The sequence below is a fragment of the Lissotriton vulgaris genome, chromosome 5 (genome assembly GCF_964263255.1).
Source record: "Lissotriton vulgaris chromosome 5, aLisVul1.2, whole genome shotgun sequence".
NCBI lineage: Eukaryota > Metazoa > Chordata > Amphibia > Caudata > Salamandridae > Lissotriton > Lissotriton vulgaris.
In genome coordinates this window covers 27,131,735-27,146,310 of record NC_141693.1, presented here as the reverse complement: position 1 = coordinate 27,146,310, position 14,576 = coordinate 27,131,735, and positions in this window count along the sequence as shown.

Sequence of the window (14,576 nt, the reverse complement as noted above, 5' to 3'; positions counted from 1 at the left end):
TGTTGTTGGTCCGATCACCAACTACTGAAATTTACACTCAGCTTCTTGCCAACTGAGAAACCTAGCATGCCCAAAGGTGGCTTTGTTAGGAAATGGAAGTCTATAAATAAAGAAGAGTTTCTCTCCACGCTTTCTGACACTGCCCCGTCTCAGGGGACAGATATCGAGTCCACAGAAGCTAATGTTTCTGTATGGCTACTGAACACCAGTAATAAGCATGCTCCTCTGACAAGGCTAAAATCAGCTTGTCCGATTGATGCACCAAGATGGTTCTCCTCTGAGATTAAAAACCAGAAACTCTCGTTACGTCAACTAGAGAGACAGTGGCACTCAAAATATTGCCCGGACAAAAAACGTATCTACATTGCTGATAGGAAAGAATATAAGAAATGTATACTGACTGCTAAAGCCAGCTACTTTTCCTCGCGTATCACCAATTCCAACAAAAATTCGAAAGAAATATTTAATATTTAATATAGTTGATGAACTCTCCAATCTAGAAAGAATCCTACTGAAGGCAGCATCGTCCCAGACACTATGCGATGCTCTCAATGATTACTTCATTGATAAAATCACTGCTATAAAGGATAATATCCCCAAGCATTCTTTCATTTCTAGCTCCCCTGCTCTGCCTATTAGCAATAAAACGCTTAGTCACTTTCCTAGTATTAATACTGAAACCTTTCAGAAACTCCTAACTAAGGTTAAATCGGGCGCTCCCTCTGACTGCTGCCCACCCCACATACTTAAAGACTGCCTTACAGCCCTCCCTGGCCCTGCACTTACTCTTTTGAATGACTCCTTATCTTCTGGCCACATTCCTATGGCTTTTAAGAAAGCCATAGTGGTACCCCTACTAAAGAAACTCAGAGCTGATCCAACGCTCTTATTCAATTATCGTCCTATTTCTTTGCTCCCGTTTCTTGCCAAGATATTGGAGGCCCACATAGCAAGCAGCCTTTCTAATTTTCTGGAGGAATCCAGATACCTCGATCCTCATCAGGCAGGGTTTCGGGCGGCTCATTCCACCGAAACTGTAATATTGGCAGTCCTGGACACTCTCCGGGATCGGGCTGATATGGGTTCCCCCCATGCTCTGGAACTACTGGACTTATCCGCAGCGTTTGACACGGTCAACCACACTATTTTGGTCGACCGTGTCAGACTCGCGGGTATTGGAGGTGTGGCTGCTTGCTGGCTCACTTCATTTCTGGATGACAGGTTCCAGGCAGTTCGCCAAGGGCCTTTTTTGGCTCCTCCGCGTGAAATCACTTGTGGAGTCCCACAGGGCTCGGCACTTTCTCCGCACTTGTTTAATATTTACATCTCTCCCCTGATTAAATCTCTTATAGATAGAAATGTGACAGTCTTCAATTACGCGGATGATCTACAGTTGGTCCTTCAGATAGATGGCTCCCATAGCTCTCTGTTGGATTTTCAGGCTGTCATGCTGCATATACAACAGTGGATGGACCTTAACCACCTTAAATTAAACCCAGGGAAAACAGAGATTGTTTTGACTGGGGACAGCCATAAATTTTGGAGCCCACATTATTGGCCTCCAGTGCTGGGTCCTTCACCTTCCCCTTCTTCTTCGGCAAAAACCTTGGGAGTCTCCCTGAATAATGAGCTCACACTAAAATCACAGGTCGGCAATGTGATTTCTAAATGTTTTTTCCAGCTGCGAAAGATTAGGAAGATACACCGGTTCTTCACCCATGATGCCCTAATCCAGATCATAATTGCCACTGTTATGTCCTATTTAGATTATGCTAACTCGGTATACTTAGGAATGCCACTCTATCTTTTCAAACGGCTGCAACTGGTTCAGAATCAGGCGGCACGGCTGATCTCTCGACAACCTAGATGGCAACCAGTTACGCCTTTGCTAAGAAAACTACACTGGCTCACTATTCGGCAGCGTTGTGTATTTAAAACGGGCTGCCTTGTATTCAAAGTCTTGCAGGGGAAAAGTCCTGCTTTTATCAACAGACTGATTCATAGACATATTCCAATATGAAACCTCCGTTCTGCCCATCTCTCATTACTCACCATCCCTACCTTTAAACGAGTCAGACAGGGAGGACGCAGATTCGCGGTCCTTGCTCCTAAACTTTGGAATTAATTCCCCTTGGAAATTCGGTCCTGCACTGACATCTTGCAGTTCAGAGGCCTTCTTAAGACCTGGCTGTTTGTGCAAGCACATAATTAATTTTCCTTTCTGGTAGTTACTCAGTCTATCCAGCGCCATGAAGCCACCCGGTGAAAGTGCACTTTACAAATGCCCATTAACATTTAACATTTAACAGACATGAGTCTGACCTCCTGCTGCTGGATGAAACTCTGGCAAGGGAGGCCTGGACAGTAGGTTTCCTATCCAGGGAGGTGTCACCACCTCCCCAGACAGACTTTAGTGTATTGTGGCAGGGTGGGTACATTCAGTGAATGCTTTTCAGACACTGCCCGGGCACACAAGGTATCCCTGTGCATACCCCAGTTCAAACCGGTTGCTGGGGCACTCAGCCACAGCTCAGGAGCGAAACAGGATAAAGGGGAAGGTGTGTAACCATCCCCTCTCCAGGTTCTCCCATAGGTGGGACCCTAGAGTTAGTCCAACCCCCACACTTGGTACAAGTATAGGAATCACGTCACTAGGACTTTAGATTACCCTGGATAAAACTCTGAAACATAAATTGTTAGACCTGGCACCATTGGCATGGGTCTCCCTTCCATTTTGTTGCTGTTGCCTCGTGTGTTTTGCTGGTGTTAGCTGCTCAGAGCATTGTGCCACTGCCAATCAGTGCCACAATGCAAGTGCTACCTGGGTAAAATGTATATATTGATTGGATTCCATGATTGACTTATTTGGTTTACTATCAGACCCTAGTACAGTGCACCAGGAGTGCCAGGGCTTGTAAATCCAAATGCTGCTTGTGGGCTTGCACCACTGGTTGTGCCCCCGACAGAAGCAGCCCTGTAAAACGTGTCTAAGGTCTGCCATTGCAGAGCCTGTGTGCAGTCTGGTACTGTCATGCTGACTGGGCAAGTGCACCTACTTGCCAGTACCTAAAACCTTCCCTTAACTTCATATTAGTCACCCCTATGGTAGACCCAAGGGAAGGGTGCATTGTAAGCATAAGGTAGGACAAGCCCTGATGTGTGTGGCTTGTCCTAATAGTGAATTACAGCCATTTTCGTTTTTCACTATTGCAAGGCTACCTGTTCTCCATAGACCGGAATGGGCTGTCAAATCAAATCAAAAATCTTTATTTCGATCAAATTGATCATAAAAGATATACAACAATCAATCATTAAAATGTTTAGAAGAAACGTTAAAACAAGGGTGACAATGTCTCAGAACAAGGGATTTTCATTGGTTTCCTGCCATCTTTACATGTCGGGTTCTGGCATGCCACATTGCTGTTAAGAATTTGGCCAGGGCAAACACCGTTGACGGAGATAAATCTGTTTTTAAAACTCTGAGTGCAGGGAGAAAAGTTCTGAATCCCAGGTTTCTCAGTAATGGGACCAACCAGTATCGTCTGCTTTTACGGTATGCTGGGCAAAAAAAGATGACATGGACTTCACTCTCTTTAGTGTGAGCACAAGCAGGGCACAACTCAGTAGACGGCTGTCCCGCCCATGCTTTGGTGAAAGTCTTTAAGGGAAGAGTTCCATACCTCCATTGCAAGAAAAGTTTCCTTGTTAAAGCAGGAGCCATTGCATCCAAAACGCTTTCATAGTTGTATGAGTCTTTAATTACAATAACGCAATGGGTCAGAGAACCCTCTCGTGCACTGGCCAGGGCTCGGGTAAGCATTTTTTCATAGTATACTCTGGAGAGTGCGTTCCTTGGAATCCTGGTACTTGTGCTTTCTGGGTTTGACCACAGTTCTGATATTCCGAGGGTCTCACATGTTGTCTTAATGTAATTTAGCCAAGGTATCTTGGCAGCGTTGGGTAAAGTTAAAAATTCCTGCAGCTCAGAATGATAAGCAGTGAGATCCTGGCTGCTCCATATGCGGCGCCAAAATGTTAGGGGCTTTAGCCCTAGTTCTTCTGTGATGGGCCTCAGAGCCAAGTCCAATCTCAGGGGCAGGAGTGGAGTACTTGACGGTAGGGCGGTCAGCTGCCTTATAAATTTATTTTCCGTCACCTGTAGCTTAGAAGATGACATGTGACCCCACATCTCCCCCGCATAAATAACACCACCCCGAGCCTGCATTTTATAGATTTGGATAGCAGGGGACAAGGGGCGGAAAGTTGACTTTGACGCAATTCGCATGATGCCCCCCGCCTTCTGAGCCAACTTCATCTTGACTTTTATCTAATGGGCCCCCCACGTCAGGTTTTTAGACTAGGCTGTTAGTATTGTTACATTCTATGATCCTAACAGACTCAGGGAACATGGTAGACATTCGAGTTCAGTATGCCTGAACTCAGAATAATAAAATACATCTTTTAGTAAAGCCTATTTTAATATTCTGTGTTTGCAAATACCACTTTTAGAAAGTTGGTATTTGCTTGCCTAACCTTTTCAGCCCGCCTCTGCTAGGATGTGTATCTTCTGTCTGGTTTCTGTGAGTGCAGGGCTGGGAAATTCCAGGAGACAGACTGGGGCTGCCAGGTGGTGAATAAGAAGATTACATCCAGATGGGTGGAAGGAGTGCACCTGGACTCTGAATAGGGCTGTGCTCTGCCACCACAATGCTGGCTCCAAATCCTGTGGAGCGTCTGATGTCTCTGCCCTGCACACTGAAAAGACAAGCCAGAGTGATATGAACAAAGTGCTCAAGAACTGGACTGAACTAGGCAAAGGCCACCCTGGCCTGAAAGAACAAAAGAATTGTGGTATAAAGAGTGGGGCCCTGCTTCCAAGAAATCATATCCTGCTGAAACAAGAAGAACCTCTGCCCGACGAGAAGGAACTGGGAAAGCTGCAAGGAGGAGTGTGAGAAGTTGGCCTGGAATATGATGTTCACTATTCTAGTAAGCACCTTGCACCAGTCCAAACAACCCTTATGGTGATGGTTGTAAAGTCAACCTTATAGACCAGCTATCCTAGTGGTAGCATGGACAAAGCAGTCTTAGGCTAAACTCAAGAGGGCATGTGAAGCCAGATGTTTTACCCCATATATCCCCTTGAATACCAAGTGAAAGGACACCACACAGGTTGTATATCAAAATATATATGTATTTATTTCTAACACAATCCTCTGAACTCTTTATGAGGTCAGAGGCACCAGCACATACAATAAGTTGCACAAAATACAGTAATGCCCTAGGGGCACTTCGAACCATATACTGAAATAGTGGTATAAGAACCACGTCACAAACAAAGGAGAGGCTTAGGGCCTGGAGAATCATTGGGGCTACGCTGTACTACCAAAAAAATAGGGAGCAAGAGGCCCACGGGATGCGCGTGCAGTGTCTTTACACGCACGCGAGTTACCATAGTGTTAGAATGGGAACAAAAGAATTGGAAACTAGTTCTTTTAGGACACTTCCGGATGGACTAGGGAAAAGCTACTTGAAACTAGGACACTAGGATAGTCAATACCCACAGGAGTACCGAAATACTCACGTTACCTCACCCACAGGAAGCGGGTGCATAGGTGTCAAAGTGTGTCGGGTTTCGTCGCTGATTCCTATGGAGCCTTGGAGAAAGATGCTGCAGGCGACCAGGAGAGAAGTGTCCGGTTGGATCCAAGGGTGGATCGAGGATGAAGAGTACCTGAAAGCAGAGGGGACAGAGTCTGGGTCACTAGCCAGTGACCAGGATGGAACCAGGCGATGTCGGGATGCGATCAGGTGATGTTGTGAAGCTTGTCTCTGCAGCCACGTGGACCAGGAGGTGTCGACGACGACCAGGAGCTGGGCACGGACTGCCCCACGAAGGATCTCGCTGTCGGCCGGCTTCCGGATTGGAGTCAACAAGCCTTGGCAAAGGCAACCAACGCAGAAAAGGAAAATGGCTTCTTAATCAGACCAGCAAGATCTGATGGGCTGCTCCTTTTCAGGGGAGCAAGGTCCACTCAGGAGCAACCAGACCAGTGGTGTAAATCAAAGGTTTCGTCGTCACAGAGGCCACTAGCCAACGGGCAAGTGACCGGACAGATGCGTCGAGCATGAAAATGCAGAAGGGCCCCACGCAGAACTCGTGGAGTGTGGAGGGCTGATCTTCGGTGCAGTTGGTGCTCGGTGCTGGGGCTTCTCAATCCCCAATGCACAACTTCGAGGGTGACTCAGAAGTTGCACGGAAAGCAATTCGCTGGCTTTCCAAAATGGCCGGTCCCACGTCTCTCGTCGCCTCCACGGGTCTCAGCTCTGCTGTGACTGTGGATCAGGCTGTTGGATGTCTGGAAGTCTGGGTCTTGTCAGGCTCTGTGCTCGGGCCCCGGCAGGAGCATCGACAAAGCAAACCGTTGATCGCTAGCTAGTGCCTGCTTGTGCAGGGTGGTCACTCCTTGACCACAAGGGAGATTCTTCAGTCGTCTTCTTGCAAAGTAGATCTCCATAAAACCAAGCACTCTGCCTTCAGGATTGTTAAGGCATGCCATAGGAGTGACTTATATGTGTATATGTGTCTAGATATAAGGTTAGATATAGGAATACTATATCTAAGCAAGGGGTGATTACACAACCTTGCCCCAGCTGAGTGATCAGCCAGTTGTGTCAGTTTGGATGGCCAGCCAGTGGTGGCAAAAGATATGCTGCAGCCCCTGGTAGGCCTTGGGTGCACCTTTGCCCTGGGTACCTATGGTACACTGTACAGGGACTCATAAGAGTGACCCAAATCCCAATTGGTGATGTACCTAAAGTACAAGGTGTGAATTTAGAGAGAGAACAGCAGGGCTGTGGGTCTGATTAGCAGGCCCACAGCCACATCTAAGTCGAAAACCAGTGAAGCAAAAAGCAAAAAAGTGGGGTGACCATAGGAAAGCAGACCCTACTCTCCTACATGACCCCCCCCCCCCCCAACGCGGGGACATTAGACTAACCTTGACCAGTTGTGTCTTCATGTTCTAAGTGGAAGTACCTGGGGAGACTATCTGCATTGCCATGGTCAGTCCCTGGTCTGTGTTCCACTGTAAAGTCCATCCCCTGTAGGGAAATGGACCACCTGAGCAGTTTGGGATTCTCACCCTTCATCTGATTTAGCCACAAGAGGGGCTTATGGTCTGTCTGAATTTTGAAGTGAGTGCCAAACAAGTATGGCCTCAACTTCTTCAGGGCCCAAACCACAGCAAAGGCCTCCCTCTCAATAGCTGACCAACATTTCTCTCTAGGGGTCAGCCTTCTGCTAATAAAAGCAATGGGCTGGTCTTGACCATCTACATTAAGTTGTGAAAGCACAGCTCCCACCCCCAACTCAGAAGCATTTGTTTGAACAATAAACTCTTTGGAGTAGTCAGGACTCTTCAAGATAGGTGCAGAGCACATGGCCTTCTTCAGGTCATCAAATGCCTTTTGACAGCTAACTGTCCACTGAGCCTTTTTGGGCATCTTCTTTGAGGTCAAGTCATTAAGTGGTGTCACAATGGACCCATAATTCTTAACAAACTTTCTGTAATAACCAGACACGCCCAAGAAAGATCTGTCCTGTGTCTGGGTGGTTGGAGGAGCCCAGTCCTTGATGGTCTGGATCTTACTCTCCAGTGGTTGAACCTGACCCCCACCTACAAGGTGGCCCAGGTACACAACCTTACTCTGCCCAATCTGGCACTTTGTGGCCTTGACAGTTAGGCCTGCCTTCTGCAGGGCCTCTAAAACCTTCTTCAGGTGGATCAGGTGATCCTCCCAGGTGGAGCTGAAGACAGCAATATCATCAGGATAAGCTGCACAAAAGTCATCCAACCCAGTGAGGACTTGGTTCACCAACCTTTGGAAAGTGGCAGGTGCATTTTTCAAACCAAAGGGCATCACCACAAATTGATAATGGCCTCCTGGGGATGAGAAAGCAGTTTTGGCCTTGGCATCCTCAGCTAACCTGATTTGCCAATAGCCAGCTGTCAAATCAAATGTGCTCAGAAACTTGGCAGAAGTTCCAAGATCCAAGATGGCGGATTGACACCGCCAGGAGTGGAAGCGCTGATGCCGGGTCCGGGTTCAAAACGGTAACCGGTTTATGTGCTACAACATAACAGCGCACGGAAGAATTTACCTGAAGACAACTGAAGGTTACAACAATATCGTGAGCAGCGGGGGATGTGGAGATTACGGCAAATTCAGAGCCGTTTCCAAAAACTGTTTTCTTTTACTGCTGCTGTCAAAAAACTTGCCGAAGTAAACCAGGTACTACAGCAGCGGCAGCAATTCACAGGAAGGTCTTTGCGAGGCTTGCTAAACCCGGCTACGTGGATCAGGCTGGGATCGACTTCACCCTTAGCGGTAATCCGCTGCTCTTGCCTGCGTTCCCCCAAAGCACCGGCAGCAGCCCAGCTGGAGAGAGCGAGCGGCAGGATGGCGCCGAAACCGCCCACACGGACAACGCGCAACACCACAGCAAGCGCGAGCGGGAGAGGAGGAGCAGCAGCAGCGGTCTCGTTGTCGGCTACAGCGATTAACGAGATCCTGGCAATCAAGAAAAACACCATGGACATGGCGCTGAGTTTTGCGCAAAGTACCGGGCAGGAGATACAGAACGGAGCAGGTACTGGCACAGCAGCAGCAGAAGCGGCAACAGTAGAAGCAGATGGAAACGGAGAAAAAACACAAGGTATTACAACGGATAAGGGTCAGAAGGGGGGTAATACTGCAGATGGGGTGGTAAGAGTGCAGAACAATTTAAATGACCCCGTGAAGTCTGTTCAAATTACTACTAACGCAGCTGCTGGTGATGACTCAGCCCCTGCAACACAGGGTATTACTGGGATACTGACCTCAGCCACTATGATAGCGGAAAATGCTGCTGAATTAGATCCCAGCACTCCTACCCTTCATCGCGACCCTGCAACAAATCAGCCTTCAGACTGCATTAAAAACTCCACAGCAATTACTAATACTACTAGTATATCACTTGATAAAAGCTGTGTTGGTGAGGCTAGTGAAACGGAAGGAACTATGAACGATGTTAACGCTGAAATAAGTGGAACAGATGAGGAATACGTGGATGTCAATGAACAGGGGAGCAACACACCCTTATGTATGACTAAAGAAAAAAACAAAACGATATCCAAAAAGCCCAAAGGGAAAAGTAAGAATAAGGTGGCTAAAATGGCGGGCAAATCAAAGGCAAATACCCTAAAGGCTATCGCTGAAAATAGCCCTATCAGACAGTGGGTGCAGGCTAAAGGAGGCGTAAAAACCATGGCTTTACGTCTGTCTGGCAACAGTCCCATTGATGTAATTATTGTACCCACGGATAAAACAAAAGGAGATACTCCATCCAGTCCTATTCTTACAGAAAAAACAAAGCAATCTAACACTGTAGCTGGTGCTGAAGCTAATACTAAGGATCTGTCACAGCCTGAGTCCTCTGTACCTACCTCGAAGCCTATTGAAGAATATATCACCTCATCTTCAGCTTCCGTGTTAATTGATAACATTGATATCAGCAATAGCGTTAGCCTAAGTGATGATATGTGCGAAACACCCATGGCCACTACCCCCGAGGTTGCTAGGACCCTGCTAGGTGAACCTATTCTAGCTGTGTGTATGGGCGACAACACTTTAACCTCAGCTACAGGGGCTACTGAATGGATACCGCAGGGCGAAGTGACTGCTTCTTTTCAGACAATCCTACACCTCTTAAACGAACAAAAACAAGAGGCTAAAATTCACTACCAACAGATGAGAGATGATAACAGCAGAACTCAAACCTCGTTACAGGAGATGGCGTGTAAACTGGGAGCGATGTCACAGGACATTGAAGAACTGCAGCAGAGAGTGGCCACTACGGAAGAGAGATCAGAAAATTCTGAAGTAGAGCTGAATAGACATGATTTACAAATAGCTCAGATGCAGGCCAAACTTGAGGATTTGGAAAATAGGAATAGGAGGCAGAATCTCCGTGTTTTTGGTATTGCGGAAGGAGCAGAGGGGGCAGACCCGAGGGCATACATCACCCACCTGTTTCAGAAAGCTTTTCCTGACCTGTCTGATTGGGACTGGGATTCTCAGATCCAACGGGCACATCGTTTACCCCTATTCCAGAGAGATAAGAGCGGAAAATTTCCAAGACCCATTTTGATTTACATTGGCAATTTTCTGCTTCGACAGGCCATCTCTCTAAAAGCACGGCCTAATACTCCAGTCACTATTGAGTCAGTAACCTTTTTTGTGAGATCGGATTTAAGCAAACTATCATTAGAGAAAAGGTGGAAACTTAAACAGTTTATAGATCCGATTAAAGAACTTGGTTTTCAAGCTTATTTGCAAGAGCCTGCTAAACTTAAAGTGATTAAAAATGGTCGCTCATACTTTTTCTTTGACACAGCTGAGGTTGAAAAAGCAATTACCTCCTGGAAGACTGGGAAATGATGGTTTGATTGAACATAAGAATATCTAGAAGTAAATAAGGGTGTAAAATCTTCTCCTTCTTTTTTATTTTAGCTCCTCATTATATATATTAATGTAAGGCAGGAATTCAAATGCTTATACGACATTGAAAGAGTCTAAGGAGAGGTATTGAGAAGACATGTTGGGTTGCATGGCACTGTTTTGCACAGATTAATTATACCTGGACCCGATTAGCGTTTTTTCCACCCACTTACTGCCAAGTGAACGGCAGTCAACAAGAAGGGGGGATCCACAGGTAAACACGGGGTGGGGGGAGGCAATATCAGAGTGTGGGGTGGGGTAAGGGTAACTTTGGTTGGGGGTAAAAACTGCATCAAAGGTCACAAAAATGAAAAAAAAAAAAGAAAAACTAAAATGCTTCACAAGACAATGAGCGTGATTACTTTTTTTTGGTTACATAATTTACATAGGAAAGGAAATATATATAATTTAGGATGCATTTAATAAAGTGTTTAACGTGGAATGTTTCAGGTTTAAATAATAAAATTAAGCGCCGGCTTGTCTATGAGGAACTTAGGATGTACAGTCCACAAATAATAGTCCTAACGGAGACACATATCGCCTATAAAGATAGAAATCTTCTTAAACAATTAGGGTTTGATCTAATAGTAAGCACGGAATTCAATGCTTCTATTAGGGGAGTAGCGATTTTAAAGCATAGAGGGCTGAAATGTGAAGTAGTCAAGACTCTAACCGATAAAGCGGGGAGATGGGCGATAGCGCAGTTAAATTTAGAAAATTTTAAACTTACAATATGTGGAGTTTACGCGTCTAATCAGGACGAACCTTTAGTCTTTGACCAAATTAACATGGAATTACTGGGATGGAGGGGTGAGATAATTGTGCTAGGGGATTTTAACTGTATAATGAATTATAAATTGGATAGTACAAGAAAAAATGCTTTTCAAAGGATGAGGAAAACTAGGGCGGCAATTTTGGAGTTGGCAGCAATTCATCTTTTGAAAGATGTATGGAGATCTTTATACCAGGATACAGGTGGATATACTTTTTATTCAGCGGCTCATAAGATGTGTTCGCGCATCGACATGATCTGGGCATCAGGTTTGATTTTTGAGAAATGTAAATGTTCAATGGACATATATCCTAGGGTGACTTCTGATCACAATCCGATCTCCATAACATTTACACTCATAACGGAGGAAAATTCTATTCGTTCATTCTCCTTCCCACGATACTTATTTTCCGACACCATGTTTATAAATCAACTTAGGGAGCATATAAAAGAATTTATTGACATTAACAGACATTCAAGCTTACCATGGATAGTCTGGGATGCATGTAAAGCTAGTATACGGGGATTCACCCAACAATACATATGGCGGCAGAACAAAGAACTTCGGACCATTAATCAGCATAGGTTAAATGAAATAAGGGATATCGAACTTCAGATATCTGAGGCCATCTGTAACAATGCCTCAAACCTAGAAGTTCTGAACCTCAAATTAATCGAGCTTAAAGCAGCAATTAAAAACCTTCTGAGAAATAAAAGTATTAATAAACTTAGAAAATATCATATGGAACAGTATGAAAGTGGAGATAAAAGCGGGAAATTACTTGCTTACAAAGTCGCGGAGGATCGCTCCATTAATATGGTTAAAGAAATTAAAGGGGACAATAATCAATTATTTTTTGATCCAAAATTAATCCTACAACAGTTTGCTTCATTTTATCAAACTCTCTATACGCCGGAGGAGGTTATTTTAGACGACTGTATTAAGAATTACATTGGTGCTAATAAAGTCAAGAACTTAGATTTAGACGAATCGGCTCAATTAGAGGCCGAGATCACGTCCTTAGAAGTGAGGGATGCAATCAAATCTTTGGCAACGGGTAAAGCGGTCGGGGAAGATCTTATCCCCTTGGAAATGTACAAATATTGTACTGACGAACTTTTACCACTATTGGTTGACGTGATCAGCGCTATTGGTAATGGGCAACAAGCACCTAGATCATGGAATATGACCCAAATTATTTTCTTTTTAAAAAAAGGAAAAGCACCACAAGAGAGGGGATCTTATAGGCCTATATCCCTTATTAATAGCGATGCTAAAATCTTCGCCAAAATATTGGCTACTAAATTAGCTCCATTTATGTCCCAACTTGTTTCTCCCCAACAACATGGATTCATTCCTAAACGCGACACCACAGCACACATTAATATGGCTATATCAGCTTTTGATGCGGCACGGATTAAACACACCCCACTCGGTATGATTTTACTGGACGCTGAAAAAGCATTTGACCGGGTGGGGTGGGGTTTTTTATGGGCCATACTACAAGCTTTTGGGATTAAAGGAAAATACTTACGATGGATACAATCTTTATATGATAACTCGATGGGTAAGGTTTCATATATGGGGAAATGCTCCTCTCTGTTCTCCATTAAAAGAGGGACAAGGCAAGGGTGTCCTTTGTCACCATTACTTTTTGCTCTTGCAATAGAACCCTTTTTAATTGCGCTACAACAACAAACTTCAATTTACCCTTTTTTTAATGGATTAGAGAAATTAGATATCGCTGTATATGCTGACGATATAGCTGTCTTCACTCCAGATGTTGCAAAGACTATGAAAGGTATATTAAAAGAAGCTGGCATCTATGGTTCGGTCTCTGGCTACAAACTAAATATTGCCAAAACTCAAGTTGTTCTGAACTATCAAGCTAATCCCCCAGTCCCTGGAATTAGCAATACAGCCACCTACTTAGGTGTTAAAATTTGTGCAGATATTGACTCCATAATAGGATTGAATTATGAACCCTTATTAAAAGAAACAGCTATGCAACTCAAGAAATGGCATAAACTTCCCATCAACATCATTGGTCGAATAAATTTAATAAAAATGAAAATCTTGCCTAAGTTCCTATATCTATTTCGCACTATCCCTCTGCGGGTCAATAATTCCTTCTTTTCTAGATTAGAAGGTATGATTGGCAGCTTTGTATGGGGGTACAAAAAAGCCCGGCGTGCTTTGTCATTACTTAAACTTCCCTTTTGTCAAGGAGGATTGCTATTTCCGGACTTCAAATTATACTATTGGTCATCATTTTTGTCTCGGATCCGCAGCTTAGCTGTTTTGGATAACTGTACATACTTTCACAAGTTTTTATTAGGACTAGATGCCAACATGTTTGTGTATAGGATGAACGACCCCAATTACTTTAAAAGGGTAAAATTTAAGACCATAAAGGATACTATGAGCATTTGGCGATCTATTATGGCTAAATGCAATACCTCTCTTTTCCATAGTCAAACACCTGTTTGGGGCAACCCCGGCTTTCCTACTATTTTTCATGATACAGCTTGTCAAGTGTTTTTAAGCTCTGGTATTAGACTGCTGGGGGACTTATTTGACAATCATGGTTTTATGGCTTTTGATAAAATGAAACTCTGCTTCAACTTACCAGAGGTAGCTAGGTTTAAGTATTATCAGATCAGAGATTATCTTGTGAATAAAATAGAACTTACTATAATCCTAGAATCTGAGATATGGGACTGCATTTATAGGGATGTTGATAGATCCATCATAAGCATGGGTTATAAACTCTTTTCTGATCTCAAGACTAGTGATGTTACCACTTTAACAGAGAAATGGAATAGGAAACTAGCCATTAACATCTCCTCAGACTTGATTGCTAAAACACTTACAAGCCTGAATACAACAGTGATATCTTCCAGCTTAAAACTACAGTTGTTTAAAACAATATGTCAACTATATTACACGCCTGATAGAATACTTAAATGGTCAACGAATAATACTTATTCAGATAAAACGAAGTGCCCTAAATGTGATTTGAGTGGAGCTGACATCGTTCACATGTTTTTTAATTGCCCTCGCCTCAAGGAATATTGGGAAGGGATAACTAAGGTTATTACCGAGAGGCTGGAGCAACCTTTCTTATTCTCAAATATAGATGTTTGTGTAGGCATTAGTGGGGGGGAAAGGTTTAAAGACTTGTTGAATGTTTTAATTACTTGTGGAAGGTTAATTGTTGCTAGAGCTTGGATTGAAAAAAGCCCACCAACAGTTCTAGAA